Source organism: Hemiscyllium ocellatum, chromosome 13 (assembly GCF_020745735.1).
Source record: "Hemiscyllium ocellatum isolate sHemOce1 chromosome 13, sHemOce1.pat.X.cur, whole genome shotgun sequence".
In the NCBI taxonomy this organism is placed as follows: Eukaryota; Metazoa; Chordata; class Chondrichthyes; order Orectolobiformes; family Hemiscylliidae; genus Hemiscyllium; species Hemiscyllium ocellatum.
In genome coordinates this window covers 81,065,017-81,078,495 of record NC_083413.1, presented here as the reverse complement: position 1 = coordinate 81,078,495, position 13,479 = coordinate 81,065,017, and the positions used below count along the sequence as shown (strand labels likewise).

At 42.6% G+C, this 13,479-nt stretch overlaps 1 protein-coding gene across 1 annotated transcript in view; it reads left to right on the top strand.

Annotated features, from left to right (window-relative positions):
• Positions 1-2,210: 2,210 nt before the first annotated feature.
• hdlbpa (high density lipoprotein binding protein a) overlaps positions 2,211-13,479 on the top strand; it is a 79,597-nt gene continuing 68,328 nt past the window's right edge. Inside the window, exon 1 of the mRNA XM_060835009.1 lies at positions 2,211-2,284. The gene's annotated coding sequence lies outside the window, so the exon portion shown is untranslated. The remainder of the gene's footprint in view (positions 2,285-13,479) is intronic.

Below are 13,479 nucleotides of genomic sequence, written 5' to 3'. Positions count from 1 at the left end.
TCATCTCCAAGATTGAAAGGTGGGTGGGGGGGCAGTCTTGAGGAAGGGCTTATGTCTGAAACGTTGACTGTCCTGTTCCTCTGGTGCCTGACCTGCTGGGCTTTTCTAGAGATGTGCTCTTCCAGTGCCCTGCTTTTTGACCCTGATATCCAGCATCTGCAGTCCTCACTTTTTCCTAGTCACTATTTTCTCAGTGTCTGTTTATTAAATCTTGAACTGAAGTCAATAAGTACCTTGTTTAAGTTCAACATCACCTCCTTGCTCTTAAAGTCTATATTAATAAAGCTAAAACCACTGTGCTTATTCACTGCGGTGTCCACTTGTTCTCAATAAGTTGTAAATGTATGTACCACGGTCCCTTTGCTCCTGCACTCCCTTTAGAATTGTACCTGCTATTTTGTATTGTCTTGCAATATTTTTTCCACCCAAAATGCATTACCTTGCACTTCTCCTCAGTTTTCCATGTGTTTTATATTTCCTTCCTGCCTCTTCACAGTTCACCAATCAAGTTTTGGGTCATGCTCAAATTTGGAAATTGTCCCCATCACACTAAGATCCAGGCCACTTCTTTTTGTTTAAATATAGATAACCAAGATATATATAATATGAAAGGCAAGCCTCCCAATTCAGATCTCTGGGGATCTCCTCCACAAAACTGTTATGTTTTTGTTTCTTACCACTCAGCCAATTTTATTTTCATGTTGCCATTGTCCCTCTAGTTTATGGCCTACACTATTTCTCAAGTCTGGTGTGAGGCATTATATCAAATGTCTTCTGGCAATTGAAGTATACCACGTCATAAACATTATCTTCTTCCACTGATGAAGTCACTACAGGACTAATAGGATGCACAATCATTAGAAATACGCAACTGGTGGCACCTGTAACCTCAGTCAACAGGTCGGGTAAGGAATGAAAAGACAGGACCTTTTTGGTGACCTCAGCCAGTTATGGAAATTGAAACTGCTGTTGGTGTCACTGCATTGTAAACCAGCTAATTGAGCTGCCAGTAGTTAGCAACCCAAAACTTCATACTATAACTGTGGGAGGGCTAACATATTGGCATGGATCAAGGATTTGTGAGCAAACAGAAAACATTGAGCATAACAATTGAGTTGGCAGGATGTAGCTAGATGGTTACCATAAGGCTCAATCTTTTGAGTTTAGCTACTTGCAATTTGAATTCATAGTTGTGATGAAGGGACGAAGCACAATATTATCCAAAACAAACAAAAAGACATTGGAGAAATTCAGCAGGTCTGGTAGCAATTGTAGAGAGAACAGTTAACATCAATTCGTATGATCTTTCTTAACTTGATTGAGTCCTACAGAATTAAAGTGGAATCCAAAGTCAAGTTCAGGATGGCCATAGAACTTGATGTTAGCTGTTTTCTCTCTACAGCTGCTACCAGATCTGTTTTTGTTTTGGATCTCTAGCATCTGCAGTTGTTTGGTTTATTTTAGTGCAATAAATCCAAATTTATTGACCATACGTGGGAAGGCAACATGTAAGGAATAGAAAGAGAATAGTTTATTTGTTTGTTTGTTTTTCTAAATTTACACCTGACAGCAAAATGTAAATTGTTGCTTTTTAATAAAAAGAGTAAAAGCCAGCTGAAGTAGTAAAGCCAAGCTGTAACTCTTGAAAAATCAAAAGAACAGCAGATGCTGGAAATCAGACATAAAGTTTCCCATGTCTTTTGTATTTCCCACCTTCCGCTTCACAGCAGGAAAAAGCTCAGCAGGTCTGGCAGCATCAGTGGTGAGAAGGGTCTGCTACCCTTTCCTCACTTCTGACCAGAAATGTTATATCTGATTTCTCTGCACAGATGGTGCTGAGCTTTTCCAGCAAATTGTCTTTATTTATAACTAATCGGAGTTGTCCTGTTCTGGGACCTGAGAATGCTTCCCCAACCATACCTACAGAACTGTTCTCTCTCTCTTCTTTCTGCTACCCCTGGCATAATGGTCATGACCCCATCTCTGAGCCAGGAGGCTTGGGTCCCAGACTCACCTGCCCTAGAGGTGTCCAATAACCTCTCAACAAAAGTGTCCACTCTAAGGCTCCTTAGCCATTGCACCCCTTAGCCACCTAGCCCTAACCCCCAGCCCTAGCCCCATCTTCAACACCCGACACCAGGATCCAGGACCTGCCCCCCGCTCTGACGTGTCAGCCTCTGATTGGAGGGCTGCTCGGATTATAAGCGGCCGGCCTCGCTGGCCGACTCACTCTGGAGTTCGGGAGCTTCTCTATCCGAGAGGGCTGCGAGGACACCACCACCCGGTGAGTTCCCGGAGCAGGGCCCAACCGTTCGCCACACCGGTGTCCGCGGGGACGGGTGTATTTTTATGAAAAAAAGGTGTGGGGGGGGCAAGGAGGTGCGTTGCAGCAGCTCACCAGTCAATCTCCTGTTGATGATATTGAAGGAGGGGGGGGACGAAACGAAAACAAAATTCCTTTTTTCCTAGTCTTGTCTTGCTCCGCCTGACACCCACCAACCTGGGGGTGGGGAGAGCGTTAGTGGAGCTTCAAGGCGTTTTTTTTCCCCCTCTTCAACCCCCCCCCCCCCCCCCATTGCAGAGCGGTGTGGGCCCTTTGCGGCATCCTCGGCCGGTTGGTGGTGGTGGTGAGGTAAAAGCGGGCTTGTTTCCCCAACCCCCCACGTTCCCACTCTCCCTGGGTGGGGGAAGGCCCGTGTGGAGCCCCGGGCTGTCCTGACCCCGAGGCCCCCCCCCCCCCGCCGTTGTGCTGTTGGGGCTGGCCCCGGAGCGCGAGCGGCCAACCCCTCTCCCTCTGTCTCTGCGCGAGCGCCGCAGGGGTAAGCGGCGACGTGTCAGCACCGCGCGTGCGCACAAACTCCTGCTCAGAAGTTTTTCACTCAAGTTTCCCCCCCCCGCCTTGCCCAAAGTTTTAGTTTTCTTGCCCTCTCCCTTTTAAAAAGGAATGCATTACCATCCAAAATGCTGGGTTGCGCTACTCCATTCCCATCGCCTTCGGGGCTGGCGATCGTGTCGTCCTTGTGAAGCAAAGAAGTTTAGGAGCTTCTTGGCTTTCCTTGCTGGACAGACAAAGGTGATTATGTAATGGAGTATGCTACGTGGAATAACCCAGAACAGGTCTGGGATATTAGCAGCTGGGCAAATTCGAACCCACCAATAAGTCCTTTTTCCCTACAATATGTGACCTCTGCTGTGTAGCCTCTTCTCCAATGTGTTTTTTTTCTCTCCAAAAACTTTTGGGTTTTTCCTTTTAATCTTTTGCCCTCTATCAGCTTTTCTGGTGACGTTGACACTTTCTGAAGCTGTAGAGAGATGAGACTTTTTTTTTGAAAAAGTCTCAACCTTTTATTTGTTTGCTTCTTTGTTTCTACTCAAGTTCCTACTTTATGTGCAATTTGCCTATTATCAGTCATTGCAGCACATAATGTCTGTGTGAAGATGTTAATTAAATAGGCCACGAGTTGCTGAGTTGGCACTGCCTGTCTTTATACCCATTGCTCTTTTAAATTGAATAAGGTGTTTTATTCAGTGTGTATTCATTCACTTCACAGTTGCAACTGACCAGTAAATAATTTTTTGGATTGATGATGGGGTTAGGCTGGGTATTTGTGTTTCTAACTTAACTTCTAATTACTTATGCGATCAGATGAGTTTGTCATCAGTAGTGTACATGTGGAACCCAGAATGCATTTTTGGTAAAGATTTCTATTTCAATATTCATGTGGATCAGCTGATCAACCTTTTTTTGTTAGAAAGGACTGGTATTTTAATAAACTGGCGTAACTTTTTAAAAAAAAGATATCGGAGTGTCGAATTAGCAGTGTTCTAACTCCTGTTCCACCCCTGCCCCTGCCACCAAAACCATAGCCCTTCCAGTATTCGAGTGTGGTGCTGGAAAAGCACAGCTGATCAGGCAGCATCCAAGGAGCAGCAGAATTGATGTTTCAAGCAAAAGCCTTTTTATCAGGAATGAGACCCTGTTAGTCTTGACTTTGACTACAAGCATTGTAGTTAACCATTAGTTGACTATTTTTTAAAAATAAATTTAGACCTAATGTGAATGAAACTTAAATCACTTGAGTTAATATGGCAGTATGCTGTTTTGAGTTAATTTTTTGTTTTTGACACTGGTTATTAGATCTGTCAGAATGAGTGACTAAGGGAAGGCATATGTCATGGCTTACATGTTCAACTCTGCGCAGTTAAATTCTTTCGCATTTGATGGTCTGGATGTGATAGTTGACATGTATGTTCAGATTTCTGCCAAATCTTCAATCAACGCAAGTGGATATTTTACTTTCTAAAGTGAAATCTTGTTGCATGTTGGAACAGTGTTTGATGTATAATGTGCCTGACATGTTCAGAAAAGCAAATGGACCATTTTATTGCATCAGCCTGGGTTTTAAAAAAAAATACATACTATACAACTGATTTCTCCTTGCCAACCAGTAACTGAACTGCAAGCCTCATCTCTTAAAGCCATCTTCATGAGTCTTTTGAAGCTTTTTCTTGTTTTCCAATGTTATATCATGCTTGAAGCTGACTCCGTGAAAACCCTGCATCTTTTTTCTTTTGGTCTGCATTCTGTAACCACTGAATTAACAGTGCTGAAAGGCCTTCAGCACCACCCTCATTTCACCCCCCCCCCCCCTTCCCCATTATCTAACCCTTCACTGTATTTTTTTATTGTACTTAACCTAGCTTCTCCTTTAAACTCATCAGTAACTATACCTCAGACATTCATGGTCACATTTCACTTTATGACCTAGACATTCAGTCATGCCTTTTGATCACCTCTACTAATTGTCTACACTATATTGGATCTTGGGCCATTTCCTCATGAAAATGCCCATTTGTGCTTAATGTATTTACAAAAAAGAGAAGGCTTCGCCTTCAACAATAAAATTGATAAGGTGCTTCATAAACTGCAATTAGGTGTCATTACCTTTTTAAACTATCATTAGGCTTCTTATAATTAATTGGACAAAAATTGAAACTGTGCCAAACAAGTCTAAATGACTAAAAGCTTGGACAAAACAAGGTTTTGAGGAACTTCTTCCAAGAGTGAGGTGGAGAGCCTTGAGGAGCAATTTCTAGAGTGTAGGATCATGATGGCTGGAGGTTAGACTGTATCCGAGCAGCAGGAGAGTGAGTGTTTCAGACAGGATCCTTCATCAGGACTAGGGTCCTAATCAAAATATCGATGCTCCTGCTCCTTGCTGCCTGACTTGCTGTACTTTTTTTTCCTAGCGTGAGACTTTATTCAAACTACTGTAGGCAGCAAGCACCAGGATGATGAATGAATGGGGTGGATGAAGGGGCACAAACTTTGGATGACTTTATTAGTGAGAAATTGAAGGTTGGCAAGGAAAGCATTGGCAGTTCAGCCTAGAGCTAGAAAGAACATTGATTAGAGTTTGAATAGTAGATGGTAATGCAAGGATGGAGGTGGATGATGTCACAGAAGTGGCAATGAGGGATTGGGAGCTCAACTTTAAAATAAGCACTCTAGCTTGGAATGGGCTGGTTCAGCTTGAGACGGTGACTAGGAGAGGAATGGAATTCATGGGGAAGCACTTGAGTTGGTTCAGCTTGGATCCCGATACCATTCCCTCCATCTGTCATGTCTCATTTTTAGTGCGCAACTGCACTTGAATTGCAAGTTTATCAGGATTGTAAATGTTAGAACACCTGTACTGCATTAGCTAAATTTTTAAATGTCTATTGCTGTTCGATACTTGTTGCTGTGTTTTCCTTTTCACAAATATCAATCCAAACTTTGTTTTGACTTTTTTGGAGCATCGTTCATAGTGTCAATCCTTATTGGATCCTTGCATGGCCAAGTGCTACAGCTTCTGTGATTTACTGATGTTACATTTTTGCTTTCCACCTGTTCTGCAAACCTTTAATGTGGTCACAAGTCTGTGGTGTTGAGATGTGTATAGGGTATAAGCAGGTAGGGAAAGGGTTAAGTTTCTCGTTTTGTGAAGAGGTTCAGCTGAGCATGGCTCAGTTCAGATGAGAACTTTCAGTTAACAATGGGGTGCTGGAGGCAAAGGATTAACAAGGTGGAAAAGCATTCATTATGTGGAGCCATTTAATAATATTGCAAGCATTCAGTGTGCAAGGTCAGTTTAGCAAGGTGAAAAGTATTAATTGTGTAACAGCAGATGGATTAATCTTTGCTATTGACACTTGCTGTTTGTCGCAGTATATTGCCTTATCTGGGTGCTCCTCCCTGTAAAATAACTAAATTCATTTAAGAAACTGTTGTTCGAGAGAGAAGACTGAGAACTCGTGTCCCTGTGCACATGGGTGGTCATTCTCTCTCTCCTGCCAAGGCCTGGAATAAAGATGGATGTAAAACTATACGGTGTCTGTGTTTTGCTTCGACTGAAGGGGGAAACAACACGAGCGTGGGAGCTTCAGATTGAGCACTTTTTGATTATTGGATAGTTATTAGTGAAAGAGTGGCAGCTTTGTTTACATATTTTTATGACATTTGAGTCTATCTCCTGTCAAAAAATGTGGTACTGGAAGAGCGCAGCCATTCAGGCAGCATCCAAGGAGCAGGAGAGTCACTGTAGCAAGCATAATCTCTTCATTGAAACGGTGACTCTCATGCTCCTCAAATGATGTACTTTTCCAGCACCACACTTTTGACTCTTGATCTCCAACATCTGCACTCCTCACTTCCTTCTATCTACTGTCAGCCAGACTATATATTTTTGGTTTTTTTTACCCTCTGCTTTGGGATTGGAAAAGGAGCAATTAGTCTGGGGTCTTGCGATTGACTGTTGTCCACCTGAGGTAATTGGATGTTAGGTAGGTTTAGCATTTGTCTATTTGTGCCACCCTCCCAAAAGTTAACTGTGGGGGTCAGCTGCTAGAGCATTGGTGACTGCGTCTTGAAATGAACTGCCCTTTCATCAATGCCATCAGTAGTCTCGTGTGTCACACTGTAATGAAATGTTCCTCGGTGGTGAAAGAAGCAGCAGACAATCTGAGTGTGACAGAGATAATGACCAAATGTTTATGATGTTAGTTAATGAATTTGTCCTTCAGACTCCAGGGAGTACCCCCTCCTACTCCTATTCAAAGTTGTGCTGTGAGACTGTTTACTTCTGCCAGGATCAGGTGCTACCTTGGTTTAACAACACATTGGCAAACAAAAAGGCACTGCTAACAGTGCCGCTCTCCCTCACATATGTTATTTAAAGTTGAATGAAGAATCCCATACCTAGAGTATGCTCGCTGTTAATATCAGCATGAAATTTTTTAAATCTTTGAAGTGCCCTTTTGTCTGAGTTTTGACTAAAAGTTAACTTTGGTTTTGCTGACTTGCACCTAATCAGTTGAAATCTTTATTTTGCACACCTGAAACCTGTGAGACTTTCCAAATGTGCTTAAACAAAACAGTAACAGTGAAGATTTTGCTGCTTCATTTCCTTTGAAAGGCAGTTTGGTGTATTGAGCTGAACAGCATTCCTAAATTTGAACTACAACAATTACACTCTTGATCTGTGTTGTTTTAAAGGTGTGCAATTTGTACCTGTGGGCAAGTGCTTGGGAAAATCTTTGCAATCATTGATTTAGGTAAAAGATATGTTGTTAGATATAACTCTGAATATTTCTGGTGCAGTTCTGGCTTGTGCTAAGCCTGAGGGAGAGGTTGTAATTCAGTTACCATCTTTATGCTAATCAGTTTTTAAATGCTGATTTTTAATACTTAAGCTTGGGAGCAAAATGTGTTCGGGAGATAGTTCTCATTAGAACAGACACCTATTCTAACCTCAGTGAAGTATTTTTGTTCCTGCTGGCCACACTGTCATGTCAGTGGAGTTATTTAATTGCTATCCACTAAGTGGAGATAAAGGCCACAAAGCAAGGAATTGTATTCATATAATAACTGTTCATCAGAAAGGGTTGACGTATCAAGGATGGCTACGCAAGTTAGGCCTTTATTCATTAGAGTTAAGAGCAGTGATTTTTTTTAATGAAACCTGCAAGATTCTGAGGGGGTTTGACAGAGCAGATATTAAAATGTTGACACTAGTGGGGAAAATCGTGAACCAGGATGCGTAGTTACAGAATAAGGGGGGCACTCCCCTTAACGTGAAGGAATACTTGATCTGAGAGTGCAGTGACTGTTCACTTGGTAATTCTCCACTCGGATCTGTGGAAGCTGATGACGACAAAGATTTTTGAAATGTCAGGTCTGTGCTGAGCTGGCAAGATTTGAGGTGGTGGAAGTATACAATTGTAGAATGCTGAGGCTGGCTTGAAGGGCTGTGGTCTCCTCCTATTGCTTAAGTAGCTATCAGTAAATATTTTCCAGGTATGCATGGCAGTTAATTAATACAAATGTACAAATAGTTGGAAGCTCCAGTTGATCTGTGCTGTTTCGGGAATAAATATTTGCTGGAAACCCTCTGACTGTTTGTTTGAAAGATGTTGTCTTTTGTATCCACCAGAACAGGCAGATATTGCTGGCACTTATTCATTTCTGAGGATGAGCTTCACTTCTAGACAAGTGAGGCTTGAACGCTAATCTTTTAATATTTTTGAATTGATCGATCTTAAGATGTTATACATCCCTGTTGCAGGTGGGATTTGAACCCAGACCTTTTGACCCAGCAGGGGAGACACTCTGTGCCGCAAGAGCCTTTGAACCTTCTCACCAAATCACCCATAGTATTTTTTTTAATCTATTCATCAAATACATTTTTCCCAATTTGATTAGTTTGCATTCCTTTTAATGGGCTCTTAAATTATCTAAGGTGAGGAAGAGGTAGGGGAAGGGGAAACTGAATCTTCTGACTGGAGTGAGATTGCTGATGGCTGAGTCAAACTTAGACTTGACCAGACTGAAGGCATTGGTGTCTCTTTCTCTGAAATGAGTATTAAGCTTGTACCTCCTCAATTTGAGCTGTAAGTTTGTGCTAGACCTTCTTGTGAAAGGGCTGTCTCCATGTGATGTTGAGTCATCTTTTACAGCAAGACAAGTTGTTGCTGTTTTGACAATTTGATACGGTTTAATTGTCGTTATCATCTCCCAAATCCAACAATGCTACATGGGCATGAAATAGGGCATGACTGTTCTGCACTTTGTAACTTTTTTAACAACTTTCTTTGGTGATTAATTAATTGAGGGTAAGTTGATGGTTATTTTTCTCCAAAAAAACTTCAGTCTTGTGTGTAACTAAATGTGTGAATCTCAAGTGGCAGAGTGTGTTGATATGCTTAGTTTAGGCTCTAAAGAAAAATAACCTGGTGTGATGCAGGAGATCAAAGAATACCAGCAAGAACACTTGTTATTTTGCCAAAGAGTGTAAGCTTCAGCTGGAGGAAGGGTGATTGTTTCTTTTTGAGATGTGAGATTGACTGACTACAAGGATGTCCAGGGTGAGAGACTTCAGTAATGTGAACAACCATCACCTTTTCTCAAGTGCAATTTGGATGACCTTGCCATCAAAGCTTATCCCAAACGTCATTTGGCATTGCAGGAGTTCCTCACCTTGGAAGGTGAAAGGGAGTTTTAAGTGAGGAATTAATTAGAAGAAAAAACACTAGGAACTGCTTTAAGTGCAGACGAATCAGTAATCCAGGTGGGAGAGTTTTAAGATGACTGAATTTAAAAAAAAATTCAGGATAACTTGAAAAGCTTGTTGTGCAGTGTTTGTAATCTGGGGTGCATGGCTTGAAAATGTACTGAAAGCAGATTTGATTGTCATTTTGAAACCAGAATTGATTAGAATATACACCTTGAAGGGAAAATAACTACAGGGCTGTGGGGAGAGTCACACAGGATTTGAAGGTGTTTTTCAAAGTTGCGACAGGCATGATAGAATGGTCTCCTATCCTGTGTGATTATTGTAACTTTCATAACCGCATTTTGTATGGCTCTGTTGGCAATCTAACTGATCCATACATTGCTTCCAGTTGCAGTGTTGTGTGCTTTTTTTTAATTTGGTGAACTTGACCTTTTGGTGTTGTGTGCTGCACTTCCATCAAGTGGTGCTAGATCAGAGGTGATCAAGGTAAAGCAGCTACAGAAGTAAGGATAGGTTATCCTAGAGCTCCTGCCACACAGTGCATGTTTGAGTAATGGATGTAGAAGGGACCTGATTCTGCTTTTGATCATGCTCAACGGATCATTGGCTTGTGTTTTGGGCAAGTAGCTGAAAAGTTGTGGAGAATTGAAGTGAACTTGATGCCTTTGCTTACTGATTAGTCAAGAGACTAACTGTGTTATTTGAAGTTGATAGCTCTGTTTTTAACTCCAGATAGAGACTGCCCTGCTTGTTTTTCATTTGTCACACTGGGCAAAACTAAAATTTGAAAAGCTAACCAGCTCTCTTCCTCTGGATTTCCTCTCCATATCTATTTCCTAAGAGAATTTGTTCCCCTTGTAAGCTTTTTGTGGTGCTTATTGATGTAGTTGCTGCAGTTAAACTTTACTCCGAACAGACTGCTGGCAGATTGTGGAAACCGATCTTATCTTTACCTCAGTCAACCAGTGTGGTGTTGGCAAAGCACAGCATATCAGGCAGCATCTGAGGAGAAGAATGACATTTCAGACAGAAACTCTTCCACAGGAATGTGGATAGGTGGTGGGGGTGCAGTTAAGAGGGTGAAGTAGACATTGATGCTGTGTGATTTGGAGGGTTCCAAGACAGCAGGTGAGGCATTCTTCCTCCAGGTGTTGAGTGGCTAGGATTTGGCAATGCAGGAGGCATTGTCCTTGGTGGTGCGAGGGGAGTTGAAGTTAGCCACAGAATGGTTGGGTTGTTTTGGGTGAGTGTGTCAGAAATGGTCCCTGAAACATTCTGCGAGTTGGCATCCTGTCTCCCAATGTAGAGGAGACCACCACCACTGGTAAATCCAAGCCAGTTCAGCCATAGACCCTCCAACCACATGGCATCAGTCACAGATGTACAGCATGGAAACAGATCCTTCAGTCCAACTCATCCATGCCAACCAGATCTTCCATGCCAATCAGATCTCCCAACCCAATCTAATCTCACCTGTCAGCACCTGACCCATGTCCCTCCAAACCCTTCCTATTCATACCCATCCAAATGGCTCTTAAATGTTGCATTTGTACCACCCTCCCACTTCCTCTGGCAGCTCATTCCATGCACGTACCACCCTCTGCGTGAAAAGGTGCCCCTTAGGTCTCTGTTATATCTTTCCCTATCTCGCCCTAAACCTATGCCCTCGAGTTCTGGGAAAGGACTTCGTCTATTTAGCCTTATCCATGACCCTCATGATTTTATAAACCTCTAAGGTCACCCCTCAGCCTCTGATGCTCCAGGGAAAACAGCCTGAGGCTAATCAACGTCTCTCTCTAGCTCAAATCCTCCAACCCTGGCAACATCCTTGCAAATCTTTGTTGAACCCTTTCAAGTTTCACAACATCTTTCCAATAGGAAAGAGACTAGAATTGTACACACTATTCCAACAGTGGCCTCACCAATGACCTGGACAGCTGCAACTTGACCTTTCCAACTCATGTACTCAATACTCTGACCAGTAAAGGAAAGCATACCAAACACCACTTTCACTATCCTATCTACCTGTAACTGTATTTTCAAGGAGCAATGAACCTACACTCCAAGGTCTCTTTGTTCAGCAACACTCTCTATGACCTTATCATTAAGTGTACAAGTCCTGCTAAATTTGCTTTCCCCAAAATGCAGCACCTCATATTTACTACACTTGTCAACTTCTCCAGTTTCTTAATCTCCTCCCCACCCCACCACCACACCCCAGATCAAACGCTCCCACTTGGCACTGTTCTACCTATCTTCCTTTCCTCCAAGCTATCATAATTTTCCCTGCATCTACCTATTGCCTTTCAAGCTACCTCACCCCAACCTCTCCTGATGAAGAGCTTAAGCTCGAAATGTTCACACTCCTACTTTTCTGATGCTGTCTGACCTGCGATTTTCCAGCGCTACACTTTTTTGACTCAACTCCAGTGTCTGCAGTCCTCATGTTCTCCTAGGGGCTGTTGTGCAATCCTGTTCTCAGCAGCTGTATTGTTACCAGCCGTTCTTGCCATGTGTGGTTTCTACAGCTTTTTCATGTTGCTGATGTGCCTGCCTGTGCTTTCCCAACCCTGGAATCGCTGCAAGCTGCTTCCACCTGCTTTCAATTTTGAAACTTGCCTGGTGTTTTATCTGTAATTAGTGTTGCCAATCCTTATGTGGTTACCATTAAGTTTTTAGCATGGCAAGTAGATTTGGTAAAAGATTCTGAAACATTAATTCTTCCTATTCAGTGAAATTTACGATTTTGATTTTGTTAATTATGTAATTTTTGAAAAATGTTATGGAATGTGTGTATAGCCTACTAGATCAGTGTTTGTCACCCATTTCCTAACTGCTGTTGGATCGATCACTTTGCTAGGTCAGTTTGCAGTCCCACCGTCGCCACTCGCACGAAACAATCTCCCTCTTGCAGGACCCACCGCCATCACCCGCACGAAACAATCTCCCTCTTGCAGTCCCCTCCCCCCACCTTGTCTGAGTCGGTTCCCTCAACTCAGCACCGCCCTGCTAACCTGCAATCTTCTTCCTGACCTCTCCGCCCCCACTCCACTCCGGCCTATCACCCTCACCTTGACCTCCTTCCACCTATCACATCTCCATCGCCCCTCCTCCCTACCTTTTATCTTAGCCTGCCTGGCACACTCTCCTCATTCCTGATGAAGGGCTCTGGCCCGAAACGTCGAATTTCCTGTTCCTTGGATGCTGCCTAACCTGCTGTGCTTTAACCAGCAACACATTTTCAACTGTGATCTCCAGCATCTGCAGACCTCACTTTTTACTCAGTTTAGAGTCAACCAAACTTCTGTGGATCTGCCCTTGTGTGGTCACACTTGGTAATGGTCACAGATTTCCTTTCTCGAAAGATATTTGTGAATCAGATGGGTTTTCAGTTACAATTCATGCTTGTCATGGTAATCATGACTGGGAGCAGTGTTTAGATTCCAGGATTTATTAATTGAATTCAAGAAGGTTTTAAATCTCTAGTCCCAGAGAATTTGCTCGAGCCTCTGGATAACTTGTCCTACGACATTGCCTTAACACCACTGTCTCTCTTCAGGTAAACAATACAATACAAATTCTTCAACCTAGTTTTATTTCAAGTCCTGCGATATATTCAGTGCATGCTGGCTGCTTTCCATTTTTTTTGTCCAATTTCTAACTGCACTCGTGATGTGAGGTTGAATTCTGAAACTGCTTCACTGACGAAGCTCATATAATCAGTCGGGAGGTAGTTCTTCAAGTATCAGCTGGCAACATAGACACTACTGAGATTAGAAAGGTTGTGGATTCAAGTTCCTCTATAGACATGAAGGTATACTGACACTGCTGTGCTAAAGGCCTTTCTTTAAGAAAGTTGAAATGGGGCAACTATTTGCCACTTGGCTTTATGTAATAATAGATTTCATTGCATTCTTCTATGTCT